Raw genomic sequence first — 25189 nt, forward strand, 5'->3', positions numbered from 1 at the left:
TTTTTTTTTTTTTTTTTTTTTTTTTTTTTTTTTTTTTTTTTTTTTTTTTTTTTTTTTTTATTATCACACTGGCCGATTCCCACCAAGGCAGGGTGGCCCGAAAAAGAAAATCTTTCACCATCATTCACTCCATCACTGTCTTGCCAGAAGGGTGCTTTACACTACAGTTTTTAAACTGCAACATTAACACCCCTCCTTCAGAGTGCAGGCACTGTACTTCCCATCTCCAGGACTCAAGTCCGGCCTGCCGGTTTCCCTGAATCCCTTCATAAATGTTACTTTGCTCACACTCCAACAGCACGTCAAGTATTAAAAACCATTTGTCTCCATTCACTCCTATCAAACACGCTCACGCATGCCTGCTGGAAGTCCAAGCCCCTCGCACACAAAACCTCCTTTACCCCCTCCCTCCAACCCTTCCTAGGCCGACCCCTACCCCGCCTTCCTTCCACTACAGACTGATACACTCTTGAAGTTATTCTGTTTCGCTCCATTCTCTCTACATGTCCGAACCACCTCAACAACCCTTCCTCAGCCCTCTGGACAACAGTTTTGGTAATCCCGCACCTCCTCCTAACTTCCAAACTACGAATTCTCTGCATTATATTCACACCACACATTGCCCTCAGACATGACATCTCCACTGCCTCCAGCCTTCTCCTCGCTGCAACATTCATCACCCATGCTTCACACCCATATAAGAGCGTTGGTAAAACTATACTCTCATACATTCCCCTCTTTGCCTCCAAGGACAAAGTTCTCTGTCTCCACAGACTCCTAAGTGCACCACTCACTCTTTTTCCCTCATCAATTCTATGATTCACCTCATCTTTCATAGACCCATCCGCTGACACGTCCACTCCCAAATATCTGAATACGTTCACCTCCTCCATACTCTCTCCCTCCAATCTGATATTCAATCTTTCATCACCTAATCTTTTTGTTATCCTCATAACCTTACTCTTTCCTGTATTCACCTTTAATTTTCTTCTTTTGCACACCCTACCAAATTCATCCACCAATCTCTGCAGCTTCTCTTCAGAATCTCCCAAGAGCACAGTGTCATCAGCAAAGAGCAGCTGTGACAACTCCCACCCTGTGTGTGATTCTTTATCTTTTAACTCCACGCCTCTTGCCAAGACCCTCGCATTTACTTCTCTTACAACCCCATCTATAAATATATTAAACAACCACGGTGACATCACACATCCTTGTCTAAGGCCTACTTTTACTGGGAAAAAATTTCCCTCTTTTCTACATACTCTAACTTGAGCCTCACTATCCTCGTAAAAACTCTTCACTGCTTTCAGTAACCTACCTCCTACACCATACACTTGCAACATCTGCCACATTGCCCCCCTATCCACCCTGTCATACGCCTTTTCCATAATCCATATATACATATATACATATATATATATATATATATATATATATATATATTTTTTTTTTTTTATTATCACACCGGCCGATTCCCACCAAGGCAGGGTGGCCCGAAAAAGAAAAACTTTCACCATCATTCACTCCATCACTGTCTTGCCAGAAGGGTGCTTTACACTACAGTTTTTAAACTGCAACATTAACACCCCTCCTTCAGAGTGCAGGCACTGTACTTCCCATCTCCAGGACTCAAGTCCGGCCTGCCGGTTTCCCTGAATCCCTTCATAAATGTTACTTTGCTCACACTCCAACAGCACGTCAAGTATTAAAAACCATTTGTCTCCATTCACTCCTATCAAACACGCTCAAGCATGCCTGCTGGAAGTCCAAGCCCCTCGCACACAAAACCTCCTTTACCCCCTCCCTCCAACCCTTCCTAGGCCGACCCCTACCCCGCCTTCCTTCCACTACAGACTGATACACTCTTGAAGTCATTCTGTTTCGCTCCATTCTCTCTACATGTCCGAACCACCTCAACAACCCTTCCTCAGCCCTCTGGACAACAGTTTTGGTAATCCCGCACCTCCTCCTAACTTCCAAACTACGAATTCTCTGCATTATATTCACACCACACATTGCCCTCAGACATGACATCTCCACTGCCTCCAGCCTTCTCCTCGCTGCAACATTCATCACCCACGCTTCACACCCATATAAGAGCGTTGGTAAAACTATACTCTCATACATTCCCCTCTTTGCCTCCAAGGACAAAGTTCTTTGTCTCCACAGACTCCTAAGTGCACCACTCACTCTTTTTCCCTCATCAATTCTATGATTCACCTCATCTTTCATAGACCCATCCGCTGACACGTCCACTCCCAAATATCTGAATACGTTCACCTCCTCCATACTCTCTCCCTCCAATCTGATATTCAATCTTTCATCACCTAATCTTTTTGTTATCCTCATAACCTTACTCTTTCCTGTATTCACCTTTAATTTTCTTCTTTTGCACACCCTACCAAATTCATCCACCAATCTCTGCAACTTCTCTTCAGAATCTCCCAAGAGCACAGTGTCATCAGCAAAGAGCAGCTGTGACAACTCCCACTTTGTGTGTGATTCTTTATCTTTTAACTCCACGCCTCTTGCCAAGACCCTCGCATTTACTTCTCTTACAACCCCATCTATAAATATATTAAACAACCACGGTGACATCACACATCCTTGTCTAAGGCCTACTTTTACTGGGAAAAAATTTCCCTCTTTCCTACATACTCTAACTTGAGCCTCACTATCCTCGTAAAAACTCTTCACTGCTTTCAGTAACCTACCTCCTACACCATACACTTGCAACATCTGCCACATTGCCCCCCTATCCACCCTGTCATACGCCTTTTCCAAATCCATAAATGCCACAAAGACCTCTTTAGCCTTATCTAAATACTGTTCACTTATATGTTTCACTGTAAACACCTGGTCCACACACCCCCTACCTTTCCTAAAGCCTCCTTGTTCATCTGCTATCCTATTCTCCGTCTTACTCTTAATTCTTTCAATTATAACTCTACCATACACTTTACCAGGTACACTCAACAGACTTATCCCCCTATAATTTTTGCACTCTCTTTTGTCCCCTTTGCCTTTATACAAAGGAACTATGCATGCTCTCTGCCAATCCCTAGGTACCTTACCCTCTTCCATACATTTATTAAATAATTGCACCAACCACTCCAAAACTATATCCCCACCTGCTTTTAACATTTCTATCTTTATCCCATCAATCCCGGCTGCCTTACCCCCTTTCATTTTACCTACTGCCTCACGAACTTCCCCCACACTCACAACTGGCTCTTCCTCACTCCTACAAGATGTTATTCCTCCTTGCCCTATACACGAAATCACAGCTTCCCTATCTTCATCAACATTTAACAATTCCTCAAAATATTCCCTCCATCTTCCCAATACCTCTAACTCTCCATTTAATAACTCTCCTCTCCTATTTTTAACTGACAAATCCATTTGTTCTCTAGGCTTTCTTAACTTGTTAATCTCACTCCAAAACTTTTTCTTATTTTCAACAAAATTTGTTGATAACATCTCACCCACTCTCTCATTTGCTCTCTTTTTACATTGCTTCACCACTCTCTTAACTTCTCTCTTTTTCTCCATATACTCTTCCCTCCTTGCATCACTTCTACTTTGTAAAAACTTCTCATATGCTAACTTTTTCTCCCTTACTACTCTCTTTACATCATCATTCCACCAATCGCTCCTCTTCCCTCCTGCACCCACTTTCCTGTAACCACAAACTTCTGCTGAACACTCTAACACTACATTTTTAAACCTACCCCATACCTCTTCGACCCCATTGCCTATGCTCTCATTAGCCCATCTATCCTCCAATAGCTGTTTATATCTTACCCTAACTGCCTCCTCTTTTAGTTTATAAACCTTCACCTCTCTCTTCCCTGATGCTTCTATTCTCCTTGTATCCCATCTACCTTTTACTCTCAGTGTAGCTACAACTAGAAAGTGATCTGATATATCTGTGGCCCCTCTATAAACATGTACATCCTGAAGTCTACTCAACAGTCTTTTATCTACCAATACATAATCCAACAAACTACTGTCATTTCGCCCTACATCATATCGTGTATACTTATTTATCCTCTTTTTCTTAAAATATGTATTACCTATAACTAAACCCCTTTCTATACAAAGTTCAATCAAAGGGCTCCCATTATCATTTACACCTGGCACCCCAAACTTACCTACCACACCCTCTCTAAAAGTTTCTCCTACTTTAGCATTCAAGTCCCCTACCACAATTACTCTCTCACTTGGTTCAAAGGCTCCTATACATTCACTTAACATCTCCCAAAATCTCTCTCTCTCCTCTGCATTCCTCTCTTCTCCAGGTGCATACACGCTTATTATGACCCACTTCTCGCATCCAACCTTTACTTTAATCCACATAATTCTTGAATTTACACATTCATATTCTCTTTTCTCCTTCCATAACTGATCATTTAACATTACTGCTACCCCTTCCTTTGCTCTAACTCTCTCAGATACTCCAGATTTAATCCCATTTATTTCCCCCCACTGAAACTCTCCTACCCCCTTCAGCTTTGTTTCGCTTAGGGCCAGGACATCCAACTTCTTTTCATTCATAACATCAGCAATCATCTGTTTCTTGTCATCCGCACTACATCCACGCACATTTAAGCAACCCAGTTTTATAAAGTTTTTCTTCTTCTCTTTTTTAGTAATTGTATACAGGAGAAGGGGTTACCAGCCCATTGCTCCCGGCATTTTAGTCGCCTCATACGACACGCATGGCTTACGGAGGAAAGATTCTTTTCCACTTCCCCATGGACAATAGAAGAAATAAAAAAGAACAAGGGCTATTTAGAAAAAGGAGAAAAACCTAGATGTATGTATATATATATATGCATGTGCGTGTCTGTGAAGTGTGACCAAAGTGTTAGTAGGAGTAGCAAGATATCCCTGTTATCTTAGCGTGTTTATGAGACAGAAAAAGAAACCAGCAATCCTACCATCATGCAAAACAATTACAGGTTTTTGTTTCACAGTCATCTGGCAGGACGGTAGTACTTCCCTGGGTGGTTGCTGTCTACCAACCTACTATATATATATATATATATATATATATATATATATATATATATATATATATATATATATATATATATATATATATATATATATATATATATATATATATATATATATATATATATATATATATATATATATATATATATATATATATATATATATACATATATATATATATATATATATATATATATATATATATATATATATATATATATATATATATATATATATATATATATATATAATATAGGGAGGTACCACCTCTAGAACTGTCGTAGGGACCCTCATCCTCAGAGAAAAGAATAAACTTGCTTCAGGGAAAACTCAAGGTTCTCCCTGAAGCTGTTTGATAATTTTCTCCTACCACCAGGTAATAACCTCCAGGTAACCTCCAGGTAACCCCCTATATTTCAAGTATGTTTTATTTAAAGACAAAATACATTGGCCAAACATTCACAAAAATACAACAGAAAGTAAAACAACATAGGTAACTCAGAGCTACATCTCGAATACTTCGTCCAGCTCCCCTGCGGTGGGCCGCGTGGCCAGAATGCTGCAGGCATTTCCTCTCTGGATCGCAACACTGAGTCTCTGAAAGAGGAAGCTGGTCGCCCTGTGGTCCTTGGTTTCTATGATGAGCTTTTCACCTAGCTCTTTGAGGAACTTTAGAGCACACGTGCCCCATGCTCCAAGGATTTCCGACCCTATAGGAATGAAGCTATAGCAAGGGGGAAGGTCTTCATATTTTCGGATCTTCTGGGTCTCCCTGTGGCTGGCAGCTCCACCCCCTTCCACTACGGAGTATGGCAAGTAGGTGTCTGCCAATGTAGCAGCACAGGTGTAGTCCCAGGCAATCTGCTTTCCATCCTTCCAGGGTAGCATAGTGGCTCCATCAGGACGCTTTTGACTTCCATCAGACCTCTGTACTTGGGGTTCCCGTTGAGCTGGGCAACGGACTGTGGCGAGGCTTCTCTTTATTATGTCATTGACCTCCTCATGTCTGGCATACTTCCCTTCTGCTGTGTGACACACGAGACCATGAAGTCCGAATTGATCAGCTGTCGCCCTGCCGCAAATACACCTATGTTCGGTGAGGATGGGGGCGGCTAGGCTAAGAGCAACACCAATCCGAATGGCTTGTGGGTCGAGACGGGTGCCCAGGGAGGAATTGGGAACAGCTAACAGGAAATCTCCTGAGTGTGGTGCCTTCACTGCCAGGAGACGAGCTTTGCTCTTTCCTGAAGCATTGGAGAGCATTGTGTTGGCGATCTTTTCCATGATCGGTTTGTCCCAGTGGGACTGTTTGTGCTGTTTGGGAGGAGCTGGTCTACTGGAGGAGTCTGTAAGGGTGTCCCACCGAATCGCTGCTTCAGTAAACCTGGGGTCTTGAGCTCCTACCACGTCTCTCAAGCGTTCGGGCACTATCTTCTTGACTAATGCACTGGAAGCCAAACACGAAGACAGAAAAGCAGGTAAAGCAACATGCGTTGCTTTACGCACCCCCATACCTCCCAGTCGCACTGGGAGGGTTGCCTGATCCCATTGCTCATCCTCTAGTGACAGGTTCAGTGCCTTCTTAAAAGTTGATCTCAGGTGTGCATCATATTCATCGAGTGTTGAGTTGTCAAAAGAGGGTGCACACCTCAAGAAGTAAGTGAGTCTTGGCATAGTAAGACACATTGTGAGGAGATACAGAACATCATGGGCATCAAGATTGCTTATTCTCTCCTCCATTCTCATCAGGTTATTTAATTTGTCTCTGAGGACAGTATCGATGGCCTGGTGACCCAGCGGTGCCCCCAAGAGGGTACTGTTGGACGGAGTTGTAGTTGAGACTTCTGGGAGGATATATATATATATATATATATATATATATATATATATATATATATATATATATATATATATATATATATATATATATATATATATATATATATTTAACTACCAATGAGTAACCTATAAAAAAAATTACGGCCTTGAAACGTCTGGCAAACGATGTTGGTGAATAAAATAGGAAACGTTCAGTTCTAAAGGTTTTTCTCTGCTGGTGCAAAAATGGGCTTCAATGTAACTGTTAGGGATAACTATTCGGGATGAGACGATGACAAAGTTTGTGCTGGTATCGATACCGATACTTCGTCACACCCTTAGTAAGAGTAGCAGCACTATGCGTTCCTACACTGTATCATATATAATACGGAAGCAGCACATTGCGGGTGTTCCCACAGTGTAATTATCATATATGAAGGATTGCAACACACTAATGGTGTTCCTACGATGTAACTATCATAAAGAATGGGGTAGCAGCACACTGTGGGTGTTCCCACAATGTCACTATCAGCTTGAGGGAAAATGATAAGCTGGATAACAAAAACCTTCAAACAAGAGAATCACAGCTAATGATAATAGTCTTTAAGTCTCTTGTTCTCTCTAGAATATTGCTGTACATTAACAGTCCCATTTAATTTACGTGAAGTCGCGGATCTAGAGAATGTACAAAGAACCTTCACTGCCCTATAAATTCACTCAAGGACCTAAATTATTGGAACACTTGAAGTTCCAGGAACTGTGTTCCCTATAATGTAGGCGAGGACCATACGTCACTATTTTCACCTGGGAAAACTTGGAAGAAGTGGGAAAAAAGTGTGTAGGAGATTTCGGTTAGTTCAAGTTAGGTCCAAGGAAGGTTAAGGTGGCTCCTTTTTCCTTTGATGAAGAGCCATTCACCGACATGGAGGCACCCTCGTTGAAGGGAAGTGGGAGGTAGAGCAAAGGTATTTCATTAGTGAGAAGCTGTGTAGGAGATGTTGGTTAGTGAGGGCTGGTGATGACGCCAGCCAGAGCGCTATTCTGGCACCTGGTTGCCGCCAGCCAGCCAGCCATCTAGTGATGACTTGGGTAAGTAAGTTTATTCAGGTATACACAAATACAGTTATATAGAATTATCGTATATAGCAGCATGGTAACAGCATAGTAGCCCTTCCATCAACCCCCTCTAATTCCACACAGTCCTCAACACTCCCTCCACCATGCCTCCACTCAAAAAAAAAAAAAAAGCGCTGTCTCCATCACTTGCTCTCCACCTTCATGCTTTCACACTGTCACCAACACTGCCTTCGTCACCTCTCCACCTACACATTGTGTCCCCAACACTCCCTCCATCGCTCCTCCGTCCCCAACACTCTGTCGTACATTCCCTCCCCTACTTAAGTTATATTATTATTATTGAAGAAAATCACTGGATTACGTGACTGATGCTATTACGCTTAGTAAGAGGTGTCTGAGGTGCTTGACTGTGTCTTCACACCTCACCTGCTGACGGTACATAACCCCGTACCAAGTACCACGTCTCATTGCTGCTGACGGTACATAACCCCGTACCAAGTACCACGTCTCATTGCTGCTGACGGTACATAACCCCGTACCAAGTACCACGTCACATTGCTGCTGACGGTACATAATACCGTACCAAGTACCACGTCTCATTGCTGCTGACGGTACAGAACACCGTACCACGTACCACGTCACATTGCTGCTGACGGTACATAACCCCGTACCAAGTACCACGTCTCATTGCTGCTGACGGTACATAACCCCGTACCAAGTACCACGTCTCATTGCTGCTGACGGTACATAACCCCGTACCAAGTACCACGTCACATTGCTGCTGACGGTACATAATACCGTACCAAGTACCACGTCTCATTGCTGCTGACGGTACATAACCCCGTACCAAGTACCACGTCACATTGCTGCTGACGGTACATAACCCCGTACCAAGTACCACGTCTCATTGCTGCTGACGGTACATAACCCCGTACCAAGTACCACGTCACATTGCTGCTGACGGTACATAATACCGTACCAAGTACCACGTCTCATTGCTGCTGACGGTACATAACCCCGTACCAAGTACCACGTCACATTGCTGCTGACGGTACATAATACCGTACCAACTACCACGTCTCATTGCTGCTGACGGTACATAACCCCGTACCAAGTACCACGTCACATTGCTGCTGACGGTACATAACCCCGTACCAAGTACCACGTCTCATTGCTGCTGACGGTACATAACCCCGTACCAAGTACCACGTCACATTGCTGCTGACGGTACATAATACCGTACCAAGTACCACGTCACATTGCTGCTGACGGTACATAACCCCGTACCAAGTACCACGTCTCATTGCTGCTGACGGTACATAACCCCGTACCAAGTACCACGTCACATTGCTGCTGACGGTACATAACCCCGTACCAAGTACCACGTCACATTGCTGCTGACGGTACATATCCCCGTACCAAGTACCACGTCTCATTGCTGCTGACGGTACATAATACCGTACCAAGTACCACGTCTCATTGCTGCTGACGGTACATAATACCGTACCAAGTACCACGTCTCATTGCTGCTGACGGTACATAATACCGTACCAAGTACCACGTCTCATTGCTGCTGACGGTACATAATACCGTACCAAGTACCATGTCTCATTGCTGCTGACGGTACATAATACCGTACCAAGTACCACGTCTCATTGCTGCTGACGGTACATAATACCGTACCAAGTACCACGTCTCATTGCTTCTGACGGTACATAATACCGTACCAAGTACCACGTCACATTGCTGCTGACGGTACATAATACCGTACCAAGTACCACGTCACATTGCTGCTGACGGTACATAATACCGTACCAAGTACCACGTCACATTGCTGCTGACGGTTCCCCGCCTTATATCAAGCATGTCACCACACTCAGCAGATGAATCTGACAAAAAAAAAAAGTGAGAGGGCACACCCATGGCAACTCATTTATTACAGCTGTGAGACCCGCTCTAATTGGGACCTCTATGCCTGAGAAATTTTACGGAATGGAATAAAATAATGGTTATTTTAACCTTAATTTTTAAAGGGGTGGAGGGGTAAGCCGGTGGAAGGCCTCAGTCAGATGACCAAAAGCTGCAGCTGCGGGTCATCATATGACTAAGACCAGCGTCACGAAACACTTGTCCTGTTTCCTGACAAACCTTACCTAACCTAACCTTTATAAAATTTAATATGAAACCTTGTCATACCTAGGAACCGTTGACGGGAATTCTGATCATGAGGAACCTGGCAGTTCTGAATAGTTAGGATGTTAGCATTTTTAGGTGCAGCTTTTCCTTGCCTCACTACATGAACCGGAAAGGTAAGTGAGGGCTTGTCAAAGCTTGGTTTGCGAAGATCAACTGTAAGCTTATGTTTCCTAAATTGATCAAAGAGCTCCCTAGGACGGGAGATGTTCTTCCCAAGTGCCAGAATTTATTTTAGTTAAGCAGGCATGCGGATGAGTTTATTATTGATATTATTATTAAAGATTCGCCGGTATTCTCCCGGCCCGGGCCTTTTCCAAGTGGTGGCCCGGCTTTGGCTCTCTCTAGGGAGTGTCTGAGACCTAAGTCTCCCATGGGAGGAGGTACAGGTACCTCCTCATCTTTGGGACCAACTGTCCCCAGGCCTAGCCACAAGCTAGGCCTCTCTGGTCTGCCATCCCCGCCCCAAGGGGGCTAATGGGAATGACAGTCTTGTGAGCTGTAAGCTCTGGCTCAGGCACCTACCCTGCCCTAGAAGGGCTGGGCATGGTGTCGATGCGGATGAGTTTTTTAAATCACTTTATTACATAAGAACATAAGAACGAAGGAACACTGCAGAAGGCCTACTGGCCCATGCGAGGCAGGTCCAAGTCTCCTACCGGCTTAAGCCAATGCACCCAACCTAGTCAGGTCAGGTCACATTGACTTAAGGGAGGAACACGGCAACCGACCTGGTAGCACAAGCTATCAGGTCCAACTCACACCCACCGACATCCACTCATGTATTTATCCAACCTATTTTTAAAGCTACACAACGTTCTGGCCTCTATAACTGTACTCGGGAGTTTGTTCCACTCATCCACAACTCTATTACCAAACCAGTACTTTCCTATATCCTTCCTGAATCGGAATTTTTCCAACTTAAAACCATTGCTGCGAGTCCTGTCTAGGGCTAGATTATTCTGGTAATAAACCCTTGGTATTGCAAAGATTGCAGTTCATTTTGCAATATCACTTAAGGGTAGTTTAGAAAGATACGTGAGCAAACACTAATGCATATTTTTTTTATATTTTATTTAAAACATGACATTACATAAAATAAATAATTAAGAACACATAGAAAAACCTATAATAGTTATACTACCCTGCCGTCGTTAAGCAGAACACACCACACGCACAACTACGTGTGGGTACATAACCCCCTCCCCCTTCTCCCCTATCCCATGAACTGTCCCAAGTCTTCCATGAAGCGGCAGTAAACATATATATAAACAAATCAGATATCCTGTACATCTCGATAGAGTGTACGCAGTCAGAGACCGCAGACACAGCCGCTTCCATCTCACATTGATGGTGTACATCCGACCACAAGAAATTCGTGACACATCATGAAATAAATAGCACAGATAATAAGTACATCCTATATTTACATCTAGGAATCCTATAAAAATTCCCCCTCCCCGGTGGTTATTCTCTCATCCCCCTGCTATTCACAACCTAACAGACATATACTATTATAATAATGGCTGTTAACTCAAAATTCTCGGCACATACATCATTTACTTGCTAACTAAGGCCTTTTAACCTCATCCCACTAATACATATTTATTAGAAAATGTTTCGGTCCTGGGATCCCATATATATATATGGTGGATGAATTTGGTAGGGTATGCAAAAGAAGAAAATTAAAAGTGAATACAGGAAAGAGTAAGGTTATGAGGGTAACAAAAAGATTAGGTGATGAAAGATTGGATATCAGATTGGAGGGAGAGAGTATGGAGGAGGTGAATGCATTCAGATATTTGGGAGTGGACGTGTCAGCGGATGGGTCTATGAAAGATGAGGTGAATCATAGAATTGATGAGGGGAAAAGGGTGAGCGGCGCACTTAGGAGTCTGTGGAGACAAAGAACTTTGTCCTTGGAGGCAAAGAGGGGAATGTATGAGAGTATAGTTTTACCAACGCTCTTATATGGGTGTGAAGCATGGGTGATGAATGTTGCAGCGAGGAGAAGGCTGGAGGCAGTGGAGATGTCATGTCTAAGGGCAACGTGTGGTGTGAATATAATGCAGAGAATTCGTAGTTTGGAAGTTAGGAGGAGGTGCGGGATTACCAAAACTGTTGTCCAGAGGGCTGAGGAAGGGTTGTTGAGGTGGTTCGGACATGTAGAGAGAATGGAGCAAAACAGAATGACTTCAAGAGTGTATCGGTCTGTAGTGGAAGGAAGGCGGGGTAGGGGTCGGCCTAGGAAAGGTTGGAGGGAGGGGGTAAAGGAGGTTTTGTGTGCGAGGGGCTTGGACTTCCAGCAGGCGTGTGTGAGCGTGTTTGATAGGAGTGAATGGAGACAAATGGTTTTTAATACTTGACGTGCTGTTGGAGTGTGAGCAAAGTAACATTTATGAAGGGGTTCAGGGAAACCGGCAGGCCGGACTTGAGTCCTGGAGATGGGAAGTACAGTGCCTGCACTCTGAAGGAGGGGTGTTAATGTTGCAGTTTAAAAACTGTAGTGTAAAGCACCCTTCTGGCAAGACATATGTTGTTTAAGAACATACCTTCCACTCCACAGGTGCTGTATATTTCATGGGTTAGCGCTTCCCCATGATTATACTGATTATAATACTAAAAGTTAGGTAAGATTTGTTAGAAAACAGGACAAGTGTTTCCTGATGTATTTAACCTGTATAGTAACATCAAGATTACTTTAGTCATTAACATATTAATTAAATAAATTTCTCACTGTATGCACATTCACGACGCTCTAACCCACTGGACCATCCAATCCTACCTAGTATGTGTGTGTGTGTGTGTGTGTATATATATTATATATATAGATATATATATATATATACTTCATTTGATGTATATACTTTTGCTTCAATCTTATTTGTGTACATATATAATTGTGTCGTACGTATTTGATCACACCACCAGGAGGCCTGGCTCACCACTGCTATTACACCTCACTTATTCACTATGTATTCCATGTTCTGTCTTGTTAATGTACAGAGGCAAGGTAAAACTCCTGCGAGCGTGAAAAAAATATTCAGAAGTTGCAAATGTGTCTATTTATATAAATTGATTGTCAATATAGTTATATTAGTTATACTCACAAACAGTTAACTTAGCGGTGCTATATACCCATTATTAAGCATCCCCTGGCTTGTCTGAGCTAGTGCTCCATTCAGAGTATCAGTGATAGCTAAGATATTAATGTATTTTTATCTTTCTTGCAGACGGGCACGAGAGCAGAGAATGAGAGGGTGCGTGTAACAGGTAAGATGAGAGGTTTATATTGTCAGTGTGTGTGTGTGTGTGTGTGTGTGTGTGTGTGTGTGTGTGTGTGTGTGTGTGTGTGTGTGTGTGTGTGTGTGTGTGTGTGTGTGTGTGTGTGTGTGTACTCACCTATTTGTGGTTGCAGGGGTCGAGTCTTAGCTCCTGGCCCCATGATTATACTGATTATAATACTAAAAGTTAGGTAAGATTTGTCAGAAAACAGGACAAGTGTTTCCTGATGTATTTAACCTGTATAGTAACATCAAGATTACTTTAGTCATTAACATATTAATTAAATAAATTTCTCACTGTATGCACATTGAGATAGTCACCTCGATGAAAAGGGGATTAAGATAAATTCTTACGGTATATACACTGAGACAGATATATACCTCTGGATGTATATACAGTGTTGTGCCAAATTTTTGTGCTTTGTGATTGTGGTGGCCGGTCCTCTCCTCCGTCTCTCTAGCAGTGATCCTCCCAGCATGTGTGTAACCACAGTCAGTACCCAGAGTCCCCCACACGTGTCTTCTGTTCCCTCCATACCACCCACGGGGCAAACTGCTTCATGGAGGCTGTGTATGCTCTTAAAGTTAAACACACACACACACACACACACACACACACACACACACACACACACACACACACACACACACACACACACACACACACACACACACACACACACACACACACACACACACACACACACACACACACACACACACCTCTCACATTTCATTTAAAAAATGTGATTAAAAATTAATTGAACCTTTTTTTTTTGGTGGTACATCGTGGCATTCAAAAATTTAAAGCTTTGAACAGCCAAAGTGGTTCATAAGTTATACCTGGCATTGTTCAAGCAGTTACACTCAGGTGAGCGAAGCACTTGCCCATACATAGAAGACAAGTCGTAAACAACCCACACTTAGAGAAGTCGTAAACAACCCACACTTAAAGAAGTCGTAAACAACCCACACTTAAAGAAGTCGTAAACAACCCACACTTAGAGAAGTCGTAAACAACCCACACTTAAAGAAGTCGTAAACAACCCACACTTAAAGAAGTCGTAAACAACCCACACTTAGAAGAGAAGTCGTAAACAACCCATACTTAAAGAAGTCGTAAACAACCCACACTTAAAGAAGTCGTAAACAACCCACACATAGAAGAGAAGTCGTAAACAACCCACACTTAGAAGAGAAGTCGTAAACAACCCACACTTAGAAGAGAAGTCGTAAACAACCCATACTAAGACAAGTCATAAATAACCCACACTTAGGAGAGGAAACTTTAGATGATGTTTTGGTCTTCTTTGGATCGTTCTGAAGTTGTGACTTGATGAATATGATAATGGTATACAATACCGACAAGTTGATAAGATACATGTACAACAGTTAGGTATCTTTATTCCGAAACGTTTCGCCTACACAGTAGGCTCCTTCAGCCGTGTACAGAGGAGGCAGCAGATGCAGTAGAGATATAAGAATGATGTAATGAGTCTTCAAGGGTGATGGACTGATTACATCATCCTTACATCTTTATTGCTTCATCTACCTCCTCTGTACACGACTGAAGAAGCCTACTGTGTAGGCGAAACGTTTCGGAATAAAGATACATGTCTTATCAACTTGTGACTTGGTAATGGCTCAGGACGGACCGAAACGTGGGTTGTTTGGGAAATTTTTCACTCACGGTATTGTGACTTTTATTCTTCTTTATAAGACATTTGCCAGTGCTCTCAAATCCGCACTTATATATAAATTGTATTTTATAAAAATTAAGGTATATCTTTAAGGAAATGAATGTTAATTGTATGAAAGTAGCAGAAACTATTTTAATGATGGTGAAGAGTGTATATTAGTTGTGTTGCAAGTATACAGATTTTAACAACACAGCATGTAGCGTGTGTGTTGGTTATACTGCCACATGCATATATTAACAACACAATTTACATATCTCTTATATGTTCTGTTAATTATGAATGAGGCTGAGGCCACTTCATGACTGTGGCTAATGCTATATGCATTTTTGTTATATATATATATATATATATATATATATATATATATATATATATATATATATATATATATATATATAAGAACATAAGAACATAAGAACGAAGGAACACTGCAGAAGGCCTACTGGCCCATGCAAGGCAGGTCCAAGTCTCCTACCGGCTTAAGCCAATGCACCCAACCTAGTCAGGTCAGGTCACATTGACTTAAGGGAGGAACACGGCAACCGACCTGGTAGCACAAGCTATCAGGTCTAACTCACACCCACCCACATCTACTCATGTATTTATCCAACCTATTTTTAAAGCTACACAACGTTCTGGCCTCTATAACGGTATTTGGGAGTTTGTTCCACTCATCCACAACTCTATTACCAAACCAGTACTTTCCTATATCCTTCCTGAATCTGAATTTTTCCAACTTAAAACCATTGCTGCGAGTCCTGTCTAGGCTAGATATTTTCAGCACACTATTTACATCCCCTTTATTTATTCCTGTCTTCCATTTATACACCTCAATCATATCCCCCCTAATTCTACGTCTTTCTAGAGAGTGCAGTTTCAGGGCCCTTAGTCTATCCTCATAGGGAAGGTTTCTGATACATGGGATCAACTTTGTCATCCTCCTTTGTACATTTTCCAGAGAATTTATATATATATATATATATATATATATATATATATATATATATATATGCATATATGTTATACAGTATCGACACGTTGCTGAATAAGACAGGTGTGCAACGTTACACGTGCTGTAGGCTAAGAGGCGTCCATTGTCAAAGCTGAGGGACTGATAACCTCAAACTTCCTCTCGGCTTATTACACTGTCTTCGGTATTGTAATCGCCTTTGCATTCGACTGATGAAGCCACTTGTACAGACGAAATGTTTCGGCAGTAAATATACCATTTTGTCCGCTGTATTGGTAGTGTGTTTGCTTAAATGACCTACCTTAATGTTTTTCTGCGTGCGCTACTTGGCGCTTACATGAGAGCCTATCCGCCCTAGGCCTGCCTTGTATTCGTTTTGTACCTGCGTTGTTCCTGCCATGTGCCTGTCCTGTTCCTGCCGTGTGTCTGTCATGTACCGGCGCTGTGCCTGCCTTGTATGTACCCTGTACCAGCCTTGTATTAAAATCATGCCTGCCTTGTACATGCATTGTACCTGCGTACCTGCATCATGCCTGCCTTGTACCCGCATCATGCCTGCCTTGTACCTGTATCGTGCCTGCCTTGTGCCTGACTGATGTCTGGTACATATGTGAGGCTTGCTTGTTCATCTGGAATGTGATGTGTTGCTGCCCAGCTGGAGCACGGAGTGTTAATTGTTTTAGAGCCACTTTGAGTTTGGTCCCTTACATGACTCTGACCTCTGACCTGCAGGCTCTGCTGACTCGGGAGACGATGTGGGCATTTGAAGTTACCTGAGGTCATTGTTCAACCGCCAAACTGACGCCTCATACCAACACGGAGTCGGAGGTTAGTGTTAAACAACGGACTGACTTCAATTTCTTTAATTACACGAAATTTGGAACACTAGCAGTGTAATGCTGTCCTTTGTGAATAAGATACAATGTGCGGTTTATGGCATTTATTAAGAAGACGTTTCGCCCACTAGACTTTATCAATTCAATTATTATGGATGAATTGATTAGTCAGTAGACAGCAGCCATCCAGGACGTACGACTATCCTGTAACATGAGTGTTAAACTGGAACCTCTTAAGTGTTTTGTAATCTGGCAGGATTGCTAATCTCTTTCTGTTTGTGCCTCGTGAAAACCTGGAATGAGAGGACAAACTAAAACAATGTATAACTTAATATGAAAACACCACAGCGTAAGCTCTTAATAAAACGAACTTTCTTTCACCAAGTAGACAAGTAAGTCTTATACACTTCTATTTACATACAATATACACTTATCTTTAATGTCCTATAGGTTTTTGTGATAGTTTTTATTCCTGTATTTTTTTTTTTCAATTTAGGATAGGTCTGAGACTGGACCGCTTGGGCGATGATTCCAGGAACCATAACATGTAACAGACATATTACTTTTCCTGTAGAAAACTGCACGTGCTGACAGTGTCCAAAATTTCAGTAAGTCTGACCTCAGGTTTGATTGTGAGGGTAGAAGAACCCTGGAAACCTGTCACAGGTATGTTGGTCACAGTCACTCAACAAATGGATTGGCTAAATTATTGATTATTTTTATCGGGTTTAAAGTCTGTTAATTACCCAAAGGTCATTAATTTAGTTTAATACACCATCCGTCAATATTTCTGAAATCTCAATGATAGGGATTAAAGGAAACTAACTCTCTGCGCATATAAGCTGAGAGATATACATCTCTGTGTATATACGTCGGTCATTTAATCAGATACCTCATATTATGTATGGAATATAGTATTCGCTGGCTGGTTCCTAATCTGCTCACTAATGGAGCGAGAGATACGGGAGGAAGTGTCAAGTAAATTTACTGAAAAGTAGGAGTAAGATAAGCAGAATTAAAGGTCATTGTTATGTAATGCCTGTTAATGGTTCCTGGGATCACCCCCGCTGCTCGGTCTCATATCAGGCATCCGAGGTTCAAAAGGAATTGTTGCTGGATTAAGGAATATTAAGAAACACGTAGGAAACTAATATTATGTGTAAACTGAATGTAAGTAGAAGCTTGTAATAATAATAATAATAATAATAATAATAATAATAATAATAATAATAATAATAATAATAATAATAATAATTTATTTTGACATGATACATGTTTGTATAAAGGAATATAATAGCTGAGTGTACATACCAAAAGTCCCTTAATATGCAGAGCATTTCAGGCAAACTTGCTTACGCAAAGGCAATAATAATATATATGATCATTAGGTGAGTTACAATGAATACAAAAGAATTGAGTATTCTGTTAGATCATGCTATATGGGTTTAATAAGTCTTGGCTTTAATAAGTCTGGTGATTAGCATATGAGGTGAGTACAGATATTGAGAGTAGGTATATAATGATTGAAAGTTTTATCTATGTTCGTGATATTGAGCAAATGCACGTATAGTTCTTACATATGTATTTATGATGGACTGGGATAAGTTAAGGAGATAAGGTGTTTTGTAATTGTAGTTTTGAAAATGCTAGCTGAGCCAGTAGTTCTGGAGATTTCTGGCAGAGAGTTACAGATTTTGGGCCCTTTTATATACAGTGAGTTTTTGGAGAGATTTAGCTTGACACGGGGAATGTCATAGAGGTTTTTGTGCCTAGTGTTGTGTCTGTTGCAGCTGTCAAGAACACGTTTCAGGTCGGTATTTATATTAGTATTGATCTACAAATGTAGGTTGCACAACAGTACGAGTGAATGTTTTCTATGGTGAGTAGGTTTAAGTCTTTGAAGAGGGGGGGGGGGGTTGTCTAGCAGTGGGTTGTGTGATCATTCACACTGCGGCTTTTTGTTGTGTTATTATTGGTTTTAGGTGGTTTTTCGCTGTGTAAGATTTAAATGACGAAAAAAACTAGTAAGCCTTTTCGTTTGACAAACTTAACGTTTGACGAGATCTCGGTCGATACTCATATACGATGGTTGCTGTCTACCAGCACCATTATTACCTTTAATATAACTGTACGATGGTTGCTGTCTACCAGCACCATTATTACCTTTAATATAACTGTACGATGGTTGCTGTCTACCAGCACCATTATTACCTTTAATATAACTGTACGATGGTTGCTGTCTACCAGCACCATTATTACCTTTAATATAACTGTACGATGGTTGCTGTCTACCAGCACCATTATTACCTTTAATATAACTGTACGATGGTTGCTGTCTACGAACACCATTATTACCTTTAATATAACTGTACGATGGTTGCTGTCTACCAGCACCATTATTACCTTTAATATAACTGTACGATGGTTGCTGTCTACCAGCACCATTATTACCTTTAATATAACTGTACGATGGTTGCTGTCTACCAGCACCATTATTACCTTTAATATAACTGTACGATGGTTGCTGTCTACCAGCACCATTATTACCTTTAATATAACTGTACGATGGTTGCTGTCTACCAGCACCATTATTACCTTTAATATAACTGTACGATGGTTGCTGTCTACGAACACCATTATTACCTTTAATATAACTGTACGATGGTTGCTGTCTACCAGCACCATTATTACCTTTAATATAACTGTACGATGGTTGCTGTCTACCAGCACCATTATTACCTTTAATATAACTGTACGATGGTTGCTGTCTACCAGCACCATTATTACCTTTAATATAACTGTACGATGGTTGCTGTCTACCAGCACCATTATTACCTTTAATATAACTGTACGATGGTTGCTGTCTACCAGCACCATTATTACCTTTAATATAACTGTACGATGGTTGCTGTCTACCAGCACCATTATTACCTTTAATATAACTGTACGATGGTTGCTGTCTACCAACACCATTATTACCTTTAATATAACTGATCGAAAACAAGAGAGTAGTACTTTCCTAGATGGTTGCTGTCTATGAACCTTGAAAATCCTTGGATCAAGGTTTCTACAAGGAAATATAAGAGATGTGGTGGAAAGAGAGATCCATGTGGTCACTAGGAAGCAAGGAGGTGCCTGGTCAGCCGGGGTTGTGATGACTGGGCGTAGTACGTTCACAACATCCTCCTAAACAAACGTCACTTTTTACTGTGACTCAACACCATCTGTAAAGTGGCTGTCACACTAAAATGTCTTCCTCCTCCTACTCCTCCTTCTCCTTATTTTTCTTCTTTTTCCTCTTCTGCTCCTCCTCCTCAACCCTCTCCTACTCCTCCTCCTCCTCCTCCTCCTCCTCCTCCTCCTCCTCTCGCTCCTCCTCCTCCTCCTCCTCCTCCTCCTCCTCCTCCTCTCGCTCCTCCTCCTCCTCTCGCTCCTCCTCCTCTCGCTCCTCCTCCTCCTCCTCCTCCTCCTCCTCCTCCTCCTCCTCCTCATCCAGCTCCTCCCCCTCCTCCATCGACCGTTTGTTTTACCACATCGTAAAGCGCCACTGTGTCTGTTGCCTTTCTTCATCTTTGGTCTGGCGACCCTGCTTGACCTTTCCTCATGGTGTCACATGTTCTCTAGCTTGACCTTTCTTCATGATGTCACATTATCTCTAGCTCTCTAGTGACCCTGCTTGACCTTTCCTCAAGGTATCATATGTTCTCTGCTATCATTCACATGCCCTGTCTAGGTGTCTGGTGACCCTACTTGACCTGCTATCATGGTGTCTTTATGTTACGTGCTTTCATTGCCAACTTTGAAAAACACAAACATACACGTAACTTTGGCTCTGAAATGTGAAAGTCAAGTTTCTTGCATCATTGACCTCGTTTTCAGCTTGGAACTAACCGCCACAATCGAGTCTTGACCGTCTCCAAGCCCATTATTCAAGATTTACTTTACCACTCAGACCTCTGCAACACATTTGTTCCTTAAAACTTTGTTAAGTTACACCATGAATTAAATAAAGATCCTAGACTTCGCCTTACGAAACAGACAAAGCAAATGCGATAGTAATTATGGACAAGGTAGATTGTAGTGGAAAAATGGACATGTTATTAGAAGACGGGGGAACTTACGTGCCTCTTCAAGCTTGTCCTTCCTAATCTGTTTCCCTGTTCTTGATCTTTGTACAGTTGCATCCCACCACCACGCCTCAAAGTTCCTTGTCGCCACACTAGCTGCATATTTTTTGCCGTGCTGAGATGCTCCAGGCCGCAGTCACAGCTGCAGCCACAGCGATTAAATGCGTTCTTCAGTTCATTGAGTCGTTTACAATCGTAGCATTACGATTTTGCGAGCCAAAGTGGTTATGTAGTGTCTGTGAGCTGGTGTCATTGTGTACTGTGCTCGTCCAGACTCACGTCGTCCACAAGTGAGGAAACGCCATCTCGAGAAGAAATATAATATATTTTTCTTGCATTGACGCTCTCTTGCCTGCGGGTGTAATATTGGTGGGGAGCCGCTGACCTCTGGATCGCCACCCGCAAACGAATGGGAGAATCTTGTTGGAATTGGTTTGGGATAACCTGAAGTTGGGTTATTTAGTGGAGTTTGATTCGGCCTTTCTTTGGTAGAAAGATGCTCTAGCCCTAAAAATGGTACTATGAACAACGTTTCGCTCTTGGTAGACTTTATCTCGACTTGATTAATACCCAAAGAGCAACGTTGTCTTTAATAAGATTCTGGTCTGTATTAAGTATCTTTCTCTGATATTATTTTTATATTATTATTATGGTAATACCTGCCATTCAACTTATCCCTTGAGTTTTGTAATAATGAAGGTGTAACGCAGGTTTCTGCGTTTATGTGAAGATAGGTGGTATATAATGCAATGTGTTGGTATTGTGAAAAAAGTGCTCCATCGTTTTATAAATAATGTTATCAATTCATGGTGTTTTTTAGGGAGTGAAGTCACGGCGTGACTTCACTCCCTAGAAAAGCCCACGAATTGATGACATTATTTATATAATTATGGAGCACTTTTTTCACAATACCAACACCGTACATTATATACAATCTAACTTCACTTCACATAAATACAGAAACATGCATGACAGAGGGGCAGTGAGGGTTCAGTCTCGGTTGTACTGCCAGTGTTGTCTGGTTCATGTGCACCTCTGAGGATGTTTGTCGTCAGGCTGACTCCCAGGTCATTTTCTCTCACTAGTGTGAGTAATACTTTTTTTTTTCCGGGGAGAATGGGGGGGGGGATTTATTGCAAATTTGCACGCTGAGGTTACTCCCTGTGAGAGCAAGAGGCTTGGTAGTCTTGAAAAAAATATCGCCAATGAAAAGTATGAGTACAGAGAGTACATTGAGGGTTAAGTCATTAAGTGAAAGTGGGCCCAAGGGTTTTCAACAGCGTCCCTTTCCACATAAGAATTGCTTTTTCAAGAAGGAACTTGATAAACTCGAGGTAGTTCCTGATTAACAGGGCTGTTGTACCTGCATTGATCTGTATGACCCTTGTGGGTTTAGCGCTTAATTATGATTATGATAATAATGGTCTGTGAGCTATCATAAAAAGCCTGATTGATTAAGCCATCTGACGGGAGGCCTGGTCTGGGACCGGGCAGCAGGGTGATGACCCCCAGAATATACTACAGGTTGAGTATCCCTCCCTTTGAATATGCTCCAGTTCTGATCTCCCTTCATATTCTTCAGTCTTCAGTACCTTGTATTTTCTCAGGTTAAACTCCAAAAGCCCTTAACCTGACCAACTTTTTAATGTGTTCGAGTCTTCCTGGTGTGTGTTTCTGTCTTTATTAGCTTGCCATCATCAGCGGATAGATAGATACATAGATAGATAGATAGATATATAGATAGATAGATATATAGATAGATAGACAGACATATATATATATATATATATATATATATATATATATATATATATATATATATATATATATATATATATATATATATATATATATATATATATATATATATAGAGAGAGAGAGAGAGAGAGAGAGAGAGAGACAGACAGACAGAGAGACAGAGACAGAGATGATTCAGTCCCCCTCTCAGTTGTATCAAGTACGTTATCAGAAACACTAGAGGCCCCAATACCGGATCTAGTGCTACCACACACTTACTAACTCCTTACATTTGATGCCAGGGGGCCCAGGAGCTGTGACTCATCCCCTGCAACCACAGATAGGTGAGTACTTGTCACAACACATTTGGTACAACTCGCTTAACACAATACTTGTTTTTATGACACTTGACACCACACACACTGATGCCACACACTTGACACCATACACTTGACACCATACACTTGATATCACACATTTGACACCACGCACAATGATGCCACACACTTGACACCACACACACTTGACGCCACACGCACACTGATGCCATACACTTGATACCACACACTAGGTTCTTTATTTGTACATTAGTTCCCTTTAAGATGGGTGTTTTGATACCATTGAAGGGCTCTTGATCCCAGGAATTAAAGCTCTCCTCATCTCCTTGGATTAAACCTGATTACCTCCTATTCCCCAGGTGCTGTATGAACTACGAGTTTAGTAATTACAGCTTACCTCATAATTTGTAATATTTTACAATTAAGAATAAAACTAAGTATGCCCGAAATGCCTAGCCATGCTAAGCGTTCTAGTGGTACACTCTGTAATCACAATTTTACTACATGTAAACCAAACAATAACCAAATTTCTGTAAACTCAGCATTGTAATCCTTATAGAGAATAAACTTTGAATTTGAATTTGAATGTAATAATAATAATAATAATGATAATAATAAAAATAATAATAATAATAATAATAATAATAATAACGGTAATAATAATAATAATAATAATAATAATAATAATAATAATAATAATAATAATAATAATAATAATAATAACGGTAATAATAATAATAATAATAATAATAATAATAATAATAATAATAATAATAATAATAATAATAACAATAATAATAATAACAATAATAATAATAACAGTAATAATAATGATAGTAATAATCAGCATTACTTTCCAAACACTGTTCACTTTCTTCTGTTACTTGAGAGATAACTGACTATTTTCAAGGGTTCCTCTACCCGGGCAACCTTTCGAGGCTTCCTTGTTGTTTCTTTGGTAAACCAAGCTGTTGCAGCTAGCGACCCATCACACAGCTACACGGTTATAATAGGATCCTTCTATTTGGATAAACACAAATGCATTATAATGCGATCCTTTATTGACAACGTTTCGCCCACACAGATCTACCAGGGTAATCAATAAAAGATCGATTTCTCCATCTTGTCGACATTTTATAACTTTTTATCTCCATCCTTCCACTTTTCTTTTTCCATCACTGCTTGTATGTAATTTCTTCATAACGGTGCCTTGATACCGGTGAAGGGCTCTTGATCTAAGGACCTGGAGAAAGCTTCCCCTTCTTTAGTTGTAATCTGATTACCTCCCATCTTTAGGCGTCGTATGATCCCTACGGGTTTTGGGATTTCCCATGCATGTAATAATGATTCACTTTTTCTTTCTCCTGTGTCCCCTAATTTCTTTCCTTCCTGTGTTCCCTCATTTGCTCTCCTTCCTGTGTTCTGATCTTCTATTCCATCCTCTCTTTGTTTTCATCTCATGTTTCCTTTTTCTCGCCATCGTTCTCCGTCTCTTCTCTCTTGTGCTTCCTCCACCTTTCACGTATGTATCATTAACAAAACTGCTGCTGGCCAGGACTCGATCCTGCGTTCCCGTGCCCAGCCTTGTGAGAACAGAGCACAGTACGTATCACTCTATCCACTGGACCTCAAATAAAGTGGTCCAGTGGATAGTGATGCGTACTGTGTTCTGTTCACACAGGGCTGAGCATGGAAACACAGGATTGAGTCCTGGCCAGCGGCAGTTCTATTAATGATTCAGAATCATTTATTTCGTGATTTCATTAATGTATGTATGCATGTGTATTAAGTAACTGTGAAATAATGGAGGCCCAATCCTCCTTCCTGAGACTGAACTAGCGCCCTTCCTGACAAGAGCCACTAGTGTCCTTCCTGACAAGAGCCACTAGTGTAACCACCCGGCTACGTCACTTAAATCATGGATCTGGTCACCCACAATTTGTAAAGAGTACAGACTGTTTCTTATTTGTATTATGTTTAAAACCAGTACAGTATTAGCTTCTTTACGAAGAAGGTGTTACCTCTCCTTCGGCGGATTTCTGGAGGATCTCAGTTAGATACCGAATGGCGTCCTGCCGACGAGTAT

The 25189-nt window shown here is 41.3% G+C and overlaps 1 protein-coding gene across 3 annotated transcripts in view; it reads left to right on the top strand.

Moving 5' to 3' along the window:
* Positions 1 to 25189, top strand: part of Ptpmeg (protein tyrosine phosphatase Meg) — a 560698-nt gene that overhangs the window by 85300 nt on the left and 450209 nt on the right. For 2 of the 3 annotated variants that reach the window (XM_070100756.1, XM_070100755.1), the window contains exons 2-3: positions 13344 to 13383; positions 16797 to 16892. The gene's annotated coding sequence lies outside the window, so the exon portion shown is untranslated. The remainder of the gene's footprint in view (positions 1 to 13343; positions 13384 to 16796; positions 16893 to 25189) is intronic. The other variant, XM_070100757.1, reaches the window with a different exon arrangement.

This window comes from Cherax quadricarinatus, chromosome 74 (assembly GCF_038502225.1).
Source record: "Cherax quadricarinatus isolate ZL_2023a chromosome 74, ASM3850222v1, whole genome shotgun sequence".
NCBI lineage: Eukaryota > Metazoa > Arthropoda > Malacostraca > Decapoda > Parastacidae > Cherax > Cherax quadricarinatus.